The sequence below is a fragment of the Triticum aestivum genome, chromosome 4B (genome assembly GCF_018294505.1).
Source record: "Triticum aestivum cultivar Chinese Spring chromosome 4B, IWGSC CS RefSeq v2.1, whole genome shotgun sequence".
Classification (NCBI taxonomy): Eukaryota; Viridiplantae; Streptophyta; class Magnoliopsida; order Poales; family Poaceae; genus Triticum; species Triticum aestivum.
In genome coordinates, this window is record NC_057804.1 from 586,442,706 (window position 1) to 586,452,414 (window position 9,709).

Genomic DNA, 9,709 nt, shown 5'->3' on the forward strand with positions numbered 1-9,709 from the left:
TTTGTCCCAAGATACAGCAGTGTTCCTAGTCATTATTCTGGTAACTGTATTTAATTTCCATGTGTTAACTGTTTGTGAAGGCGGAAACAATAGTAATGTTCTTCTTAGTGTTGCTCTTGCCCTTTTGATTCGTACATTTCTAAAATGACCACTAAGCTCTGACCACTTTGATTCATAGATTGCTGAATTACCCACATGCACTCTTGTTGTCACGGTTCGTAAATTGCTGAATTTCTCATTAGCCCACAACCACATATGTTGATCTGTCCTACCATGCTTACATGTGGTGAAGTTTTCGAAATTGAAAGTTACTGACTACTGTGTGAAATTATCCACATTTGGTTTGCTCCTGTCTCTTGGAATGAGAGGTTTTAGCGCTGTGTATGGAAGAAAAAGTGTAGCGCTCGCTTGGACATTTGACAATACGTAAGTATTTCTTAAGCACATTTTTTCTCTTCCTGAGAGTGTGGTGCTTAAGACATGATCTATACATGTCAAAATGATGATTTATTTTTCTCTAGGTCTATTAATGTTTGTTTTGTGGCCTGAAGTAGTATATTGAGTTGTAAGGGAATACTTTCAGGTCAAAACTTTTCTTTGTAATAGTCATAATCTAGCTGGGCAACCAATGTTTCTGAAGTAATGCCCCTTTGTAAGAAGTAATGCTTCTTATTTGCTGGGTAACCCGTCACTACTTGCATCATGTCAATGTATTGTGTGTTAACAGTTCATTTCATTATTTTCTTTGTAGATTCAGAAGATATATGGATGATTATATGGGTGCGTGGCAAGTATGCTGCAATGATGATGATGTACGGGATCACGATGATGATGATGGATGCTTTTAGTTTTAGTTAGTTAAGTTGTAGGGATATTATTCTTGTTGGATGATGTTCCTCGGTTAAGTTTTAATTAAGTTGTACGGATATTGATGGATGCTTTCAGTGAAGTCAAAAAATATTTAGATTATGCATCACATTTGGATGATGTTCCTCCTGTAATATCAACTATTGTAATCCAACAGTTTTATTCAATATATGAATTATTATTCCTCGCACGGGTATGTTGTTTTTTTCCTCACTTGATCATACTTATCACCATTATGTGGAGCATTAATTTAATTTCTACAACATAATATTATTATTCACATTTTATATGTAAATAAACACATGAAGCATTGCAAATTCTTCGTTGACAAGCAATGAGATTTCGATTTCGGTATATTAATCACCAACGTATACGACTGTTGTAAAAGCTGGTTTTATATGTTGTACTCTTGTAACGGTCCCTTTTACCAACAGAAGCATAAGCGTTGCATTATGCGCCAGCAACACTGGATAAGGCTACGCATCCCAAACCGTTGGTAAAGAACATAGCAACGAATATATGGGCTTTTAGATACGGAAAAATGCGTTGCTATAGGGGGGTCCTGTTGTAGTGGTTGGTCCTCGAAGAAACAGAACTGCGTATCTCTGTCTACTACTGAAGCTGAGTACATTGTTGTTGCTTCTTGCTATGCACAATTTCTTTGGATGAAGCAAACCCTCAAGGACTACGGCGTCAACATGAAGAATGTGCCACTCTGTTGTGACAATGAGAGTGTGATACATCTCCAACGTATCTATAATTTTTGATTGTTCCATGCTATTATATTACCCGTTTTGGATGTTTATGGGCTTTAATTTACACTTTTATATCACTTTTGGGACTAACCTACTAACCGGAGGCTTAGCCCGAATTGCTGTTTTTTTGCCTATTTCAGTGTTTCAAAGAAAAGGAATATCAAACGGAGTCCAAACGGGATGAAACCTTTGGGAGCGATCTTTTTGGAACAAATGCCAACCAGGAGACTTGGAGTGGACGTCAAGCAACAAACGACGCGGCCATGAGGGTGCCCGACGCGCCCCCTAGGGGTGGGCGCGCCCCCCACCCTTGTGGGCCCCTCGAGCGTCAACCGACCTACTTCTTCCTCATATATATACTCCTGTACCCTGAAAACATCAGAAGCGACCACAAAAACCTAATTCCACCGCTGCAACCTTCTGTATCCGCGAGATCCCATCTTCGAGCCTTCGCCGACGCTCTACCGGAGGGGGAATCGACCACGGAGGGCCTCTACATCATCTCCAAGGCCTCTCCGATGAGTTGTGAGTAGTTTACCACAGACCTTCGGGTCCATAGTTATTAGCTAGATGACTTCTTCTCTCTCTTTGAATCTCAATACAAAGTTCTCCTCGATCTTCTTGGAGATCTATTCGATGTAACTCTTTTTGCGGTGTGTTTGTCGAGATCCGATGAATTGTGGGTTTATGATCAAGTTTATCTATGAGAAATATTTGAATCTCCTCTGAATTATTTTATGTGTGATTAGTTATTTTTGCAAGTCTCTTCAAATTATCAGTTTGGTTTGGCCCACTAGATTAATCTTTCTTGCAATGGGAGAAGTGCTTAGCTTTGGGTTCAATCTTGCGGTGTCCTTTCCCAGTGACAGAGGGGGCAGCAAGGCACGTATTGTATTGTTGCCATCGAGGATAAAAAGATGGATTTTATATTATATTGCATGAGTTTATCCCTCTACATCATGTCATCTTCTTAATGCGTTACTCTGTTCTTCATGAACTTAATACTCTAGATGCAGGCAGGAGTCGGTCGATGTGTGGAGTAATAGTAGTAGATGCAGAATCGTTTCGATCTACTTGTTGCGGATGTGATGCCTATATACATGATCATGCCTAGATAATCTCATAACTATGCGCTTTTCTATCAATTGCTCGACACTAATTTGTTTACCCACCGTAATACTTATGCTATCTTGAGAGAAGCCACTAGTGAAACCTATGGCCCCTGGGTCTATCTTTTATCATATAAGTTTTCCATCTACTTTTATTTGCATCTTTTTCTTTCCAATCTATATCATAAAAATACCAAAAATATTATCTTATCTTATTATCTCTATCAGATCTCACCTTTGCAAGTTACCGTGAAGGGATTGACAACCCCTTTATTGCGTTGGTTGCGAGGTTCTTATTTGTTTGTGTAGGTGCGTGGGACTTTTGAGGAGCCTCCTACTGGATTGATACCTTGGTTCTCAAAAACTGAGGGAAATACTTACGCTACTTTGCTGCATCACCCTTTTCTCTTTAAGGAAAACCAACACAGTGCTCAAGAGGTAGCAGAGTGCCATCAAGATTGCTCATAACTCAGTTCAGTACTCGAAGACAAAGCACATTCAGATTCGTCATCACTTTCTTCGTGATCATGTGTTCAAAGGCGACATCTCTATTGAGCATGTGAAGACTGAAGAATAGCTAGCCGATTTCTTCACAAAGCCCTTGAATGAGAAGAGATTTAGTAAGTTACGGTGTGGGCTAAATATTCTAGAATCTTCGAATGTCCTTTGAAAAGGACACACATCCTAACACTTATACAAAATTAATGACTTAGATGTGCAACACAAGAAGAAACTTTTTTCTTCAATCAATGAAGACTAACACTCTAAGTGTGAAGAAATTAATGAAGAAATTGATTCTCAGAGCCCTACGACAATTGTACGCGGTGCCTGAAATCATCATTCTTATACGGTGGGTCACGCCACCAACAAAAATTGAAAATCTTCAATTTGAGTTTTTTTAAATTCCTCAGTTGTTCAATTTCTTCAACTTTGCATTATCTTCACTGATTCCGTCATTTTTCTTCATTGACTTTATATATATATATATATATATATATATATATATATATATATATATAATAACACTATTCTAATCCCAGGATCAGAATAGTTACTTGGATCACAGCGGTCTATATAGTATATAGGGGCGATGGAGGTTCTCCCGAGATCTGAAAACCCGAAACGAGCAGCCGATAAAAAAAAGGAAAACCGATCCTGGCCCCGACTCTCTTCCCCAACCTCCCCACTCCCTGCATCTCCATCCCGCAACCGCGGCCGCGCCCACTCCCCGGACCTCCCTGCCGCCGCGCGCCATCCCCCGGCCCCGCCCCGCCCCGTCTCCCCTGCCTTCATCCCCGACACCATCCCGGACCTTCGTCCGAAGCATCCGTCACATCCAGATCCACCCGCCGGCGGCGCCCACCACCGGCACCCCTCTACCCACTACCTTCCCGACGGCTCTGCCTGCGTACCACCGCCGGCGCGCCCCTGTGCCCAATCGCAGTTGCTGCCTCGCCACCCGCGCCCACCTCCTGGCACCCATGGCCGCCATCGCCAGGACCTTCCCTCCCCAACGAGGCTACACCAGAGGCCTGCTGCTCTCCAACGCCTGAACCGACGCAGTCAACCGTGCGCCGGCAACGCGCAACTGGTCACCATGGAACCCGCGCGCAGGCATTCGTCCATGGTTGATAGCCTCAACCATGGCGGTCCATCCCCAGACGCCTCCGCTGGCCGTCGCCTTCCCTGACCACCAGACAAGCACCGCAGCCCCTGCATCTCCGGCCACATCGACCTTCACAAGAGGGCTACCTTGACCTTCCCGAGGAAGGTTCATCCATGGAGCGGCCGCTGCCGCCACTCCACTCCCGCGTTGTGCCTGACTTGCCGCAAGCCTCCGCCCTCCATCACCAATGCGCAGCCTCCGCATGGAGCTTCCAGCAGCAAGATTCCCTTGTGCATCATCAGCTACAAGCTAGGCTGCGTGGCTACTTCCCACCCCGTTGTGCTTCAGATTCTGTAGAGCTTCAGGTTCAGAGCTTTTCCCTTCTGAAATTCAGTAAGTTGCCTTGGGCGAATGCTGCATCTGGTTCAGTTGCAAGTCGTCCTCTGTTTTGCTGTTGTTGTCTGTCTACTTTTGCTTTATAGTTTAATTTGAGCCATTATAGAACTAATGGAGATTGGTAATGGATCAGCCATACTTCCTCTCGGTATGTAGTTTGTTTAGTCTAGTATGTTGTTTTGTGCAGGTGAAGGGAAGGACTACCTGAGCGCTACCAGCTGTACAAGGAGTTTAGAAGGCAAAAGATGGGTCAATAGATGATCCGTACTTTGCAGTAGTGTGCTGTACGTGTGGAGGAAAGGTCAATCAAAAAGTGTAGTTTGATAATTACATCGTAACTTATTAAGCTCGCTTGCTCTCTGGCTCTTATTACTTTGTGTTTGTGCCTCAAACAAAAGAAAAAACAAGTAAAAAATATTTGAAGATTTTACACTGGAGAAGTTCATGTACACAGACCTACCCCCGATGCCCAGCTCCCCGCCGCAGAGATGCCGGTGTGCCCCCCAATGCCTCCTTCCGGCTCGCCGCCGCCCCCGCAACCCCCGGGCACGCCGCCACCCATGCCAACTTCCGGCGCGAGGCCGCCTCCGCTTCCTCCTTGCACGTTATCGCCCCCACCCCATTCAGCGCGAGGTCGCCCCTTCTTCAGGGCAAGGTAGATTTGGACTTCAGCGGCAGTACAGAGAGCACTTCGGGAGCACGTGGGGAGCTCAGAAAAACTGGCCGCCCCTCGCACTGGCGAGCTCAGGTGCTCTCGTCGGCGGCCGCCCATCCCACTGCTCGTCGCTGACCACAACGGCGTGAGGAGGTCGAGCTTCCATGCTCTTTAACAAATAAGTTCAAAGATAATAAATCACATGCGTTCCTCTCCATGTGTGCTTGTGTTCTGTGTGTGTTCATGGAAAAAATAGGTGGTTTACTTTATATTTATGTATAAAAAGAAAGAAGTTCAAATATAATAAACAAATAAGTTCAAGAATATTTAACGGTTTAGAAACCCGAGTTTGAAACATCTTGCAGATTTTCAGATACATGTGTACAGTCGTCAAAGTTCAGACAAAATGCTAGCTAGCTCACTGCGAGGTCTGAGGCAGGGCGCGCACGTTGAACAAAATGGATTCGTTGATCGGTTGTTTCTGATCGAGGCAGGGCGAGCACGTAGTAGCTAGCAAAAGCTAGCTCACTCCGAGGTCTGAACATACATCGGTTAGTTGATAGAATTTGTCAAGCTAGTACCCACGTGCGTAAGCAATAGCAAAAAGCATTTGGTGATTTTGTTCTCTATATTTTAAAGTATGTGGTGTACAAAAAAAGAGAGGACTTAGTTGACCCACACACAATAGAAAAACATTGGTCTAAAACATCATGTTGTACAATTTTTTGTTCCGTATTATTTCCTGAAGTTCAACGGTATGTATGGATGCAAAAAAATGTATTTTTTGATATGTTAGTTTCAATTCAAAAACTAAAAAACACCAAGTAAGTTCAAATACTAGAAGAAAAGGAAGTCCAAAAAAGGAGAAAAAGAACACACAACATACACGACATGAAAAACAAGAAAAATAAAAAAAAGCCTCACCCAGAAATTGTTTACTCTCGAAGTTTAAGAAAAGAAAGAAGTTCATTTTTATAAAAAAAACAAAGTAATTTAACGTTCATAAAAATTGATATAAAAAATCATTTTTAGAAATAAATAAAAACCTAGAAGCTCAAATTAGAATAACAGAGCATTTCATTTTTGTTGTTAAACCGAGAAGTTTAAATTAAACTAATAGAGTAGTTCGATCTTAATAAAAAATTGGATTTTTTTGTTTCTAGAAATATAACCAAGAAGTTCAAACTAAAAAACCAAAGCACCACGATACTTTTATAGGAAGAACGAAAAAACGCTCACCTAGAATAAAGTTAACTCTCGAAGTCCAATATTTAATAAAATTGAAGAGTTCGACAAAAATGAGAAAACAAAACAGAGACACATAAATTTGTACAAAATAAAGCTCATGGATTTCCCGTCTTTGGAAAATGGAGTTTCTTAATTTCTAAAATAACCAAGAAGTTCAAATTTAAAAAATTGATCATTTCAAAAATTATAAAGAAAACATGGATTTCCCTGTTTCTAGAAAAACCTAGAGTTTCAAATTTAAAAGATAAAGAAGTCCAATGCTTATTACAAACCCCAAGAAGGTCAAACGAAAAAAACAAAGCATCTCAACACAAATTTATATAAAAAAGATTTTATCCGTTAAAATACCCAAGAAGTTCAAATTAAAAAACGGAGCAGCTCGATGGTTATACAAAATTCAGATTTTACTCTTTATTAAAGAATGAAAACAAGAAGTTCAACTTTTAAAAATAGAGCAGTATGAAATTCATAAAAAAGGATTTTCACCGTTTCTTACAAAAAAAACCTAGAAGTTCATATTTAAATAACGGGCCGGTTCAATATTTATTAAAAAAACTAGGATTTTTCCTTTACTACAAAGAAATAAACCAAGAAGTCCAAATTACGAAAATAGAGAAGTTCGATATTTATAAAATCTTAGGTTTCCTTGTTACTAAGGAATAAATGAGTACTTTGATGTATATGGAAAACTGAAATTCTTTCTGTTTGTAGGAAAAAGGAAAGTCAGAAGTTCAATTTTAATAAAATTGTATGATTCTAAAACCATATTTTTTTCTCCGGAGAATAAAACTATTAATGTTTTAGAAATTATGGGTAAAAAAGCAAAAGAGAAGTTCAAAGTGGAAACAACCAGCGGTTCAACTACTACATGGAGTGTGTTTCATATAAGAAAAAATGAATAAAAAGACAAATTCTAAAAAGAATTTAGCTAGAAGTTCACGTGTTTCGACCCACGAAGTTCAAAAATTCTTGTAAAGGAGGTTCACTTTGTATTTAGTTGTGCAAAAACACACAAAACAGTTGTTTCTAGTGTTTTAAAACAGTTTTCTCAATCCATCATAAATTTGAAACATAATGCTCGGGACAGAAATGTTCTTCTATTCAACAAATTTCCAAGGGTATATCATATTCTTATTCAAACATAAACGGTTAAAAACAAATTGGTGTATATTGTCCCAAAAAGAAGTTTGATCATATTAAAAAAAGTTGCGTCTTTTCAACATGTTTCTAATGGTTTATCATTTGTGGAACTTCGAGTAACGAGTGAGAAATTATGAAAAAAATACGTGGTAGAAGTTCAAAGTGAAAACAACAGGAAGTTCGATGATTATAGAAAACTCAGATATTTCCTCTTTATTAAAGAAATGAAAACAATAAGTTCAAAAATAAAATAACAAGAAGTTCAACTTTTAAAAATAGAGCGCTTCAAAATTTCATAAAAAGGATTAAAAGAAATAAAACCAAGAAGTCCACATTAAAAAGATGGAGAAGTTCGATGATTATAGAAAACCCATATTTTCCACATTATTAAAGAAATGGAAACAAGTGGTTTAAAAATAAAAAACAAGAAGTTCAACTTTTAAAAATAGAGCGCTTCAAAATTTCATTAAAAGTATTAAGAAATAAACCAGGAAGTCCATATTAAAAAGATAGAGAAGTTCAATTATAGAAAACTCTTTCTCGTTATTAAAGAATGGAAACAAGAAGTTCAAAAATAAAATAATAAGAAGTTCAACTTTCAAAAATAGAGCTCTTCAAAAATTCATAAAAAAAGATTAAGAAAATCATTAAAAAAACTCAGATATATTCACGTAACCGAGAGAAGTTCAGATTGATAACTACGAGAAGTTCACGTACTACACGGTGTGCATTCTGTATTAAAAAAAGAATGAAAAAGGAAATGCTAAAAGTTTTGTTGTTATAAGTTCAAGTCTTCCATCGGATAAAGTTGAAAAATTATTGTGAGAGAGGTTTGTACAAAAGGAATATCTTGTATAACACGGACGAAATGAATGAGAAAATTACAAACGAAAATAAGTCATAGAAGTTTAACGTGAAAACAGTAGGAAGTTCGACTACTATAGTGAATGAATTTGAGATGAAAAACTTTTAAAATCGTCGCGAGTATGAAAAAACGGTCAACACAGGAAAGTTGCGTGTTTACATCAGCTTTCCACCGGTATATTACTTGCTCAATTCCGGTGAGTGTTTCGGCAAGTGGATGGAGAGCTGCGGGCAAAAAATCATGTGAAAAATAGAGTGATGTTCAGGTAAATGCACCAAGAAGTTCAGGTTCTTCAAGCGGTGCACTTTAGAAGAATTCGTTTCGCGATAAAGGCAGAACGCATGATCTCGCTGTTTTTGAAATTACATAAAAACGGCTAGGAATCAGAGAAAACCATCAACATGAAACATTTTTGCATTTTCCGTAGCTTTTCAGCGGTATATTATTTGCCCCATTCCGATAAAGTTTGTAGAAATTACAGCAAAAATACGTTTTTAGCCATTTTCAAAACTGACATAAAACAGTAATGAATTAGGAGAAACAATATATACAGAAACGTTTCGCATTTCTTCATGCTTTCGAACGCCATATCATTTGCTGCATTTAGACGTACGGTTAAAAAATTAGCTCGAAAATATGAACTCGGTGGAACTTGTACCGTTTTCTAAATTACTTTTAAACCGTTCAAAATTAGAAAAAACTTTTAACATGAAAAAGTACCGCATTTTCATAAGCTTTCCAACGCCATATTATTTGCCTCAATTGGATTAGCCGTTTAGAAATGGTATCGAAAATACGAACTTAGGTGTTCCGTTTGCAAAATTCTACTATTTTCTGAATTACTCTTTAACCGTAGAGAATTAGAGAAAACTTTCAACATGTGGAAGGAGCGTTTTTCCAGCAGCTTTCCAACGCCATATTATATGCCTCATTCCGATAAACAGTTTATAAATGTGATCAAAATTACGATTCATGTTTTTTGTGTGAAGAAAAAACGATTTTGAAAACTGCTCTTCAATCGCTTACATTTTGCGAAAAATTTAACTTGGGTCATGATACTCGTGTACA

The 9,709-nt window shown here is 38.8% G+C and overlaps 1 long non-coding RNA gene across 1 annotated transcript; it reads left to right on the forward strand.

The window, feature by feature from the left end:
• The first annotated feature begins 3,860 nt into the window (after nucleotides 1–3,860).
• On the forward strand, nucleotides 3,861–5,093 carry LOC123089292 (uncharacterized). Its single transcript, XR_006442247.1, has 2 exons — nucleotides 3,861–4,730; nucleotides 4,921–5,093. It is a non-coding gene; the product is annotated as an uncharacterized lncRNA (long non-coding RNA).
• The last annotated feature ends 4,616 nt before the right edge of the window (nucleotides 5,094–9,709 follow it).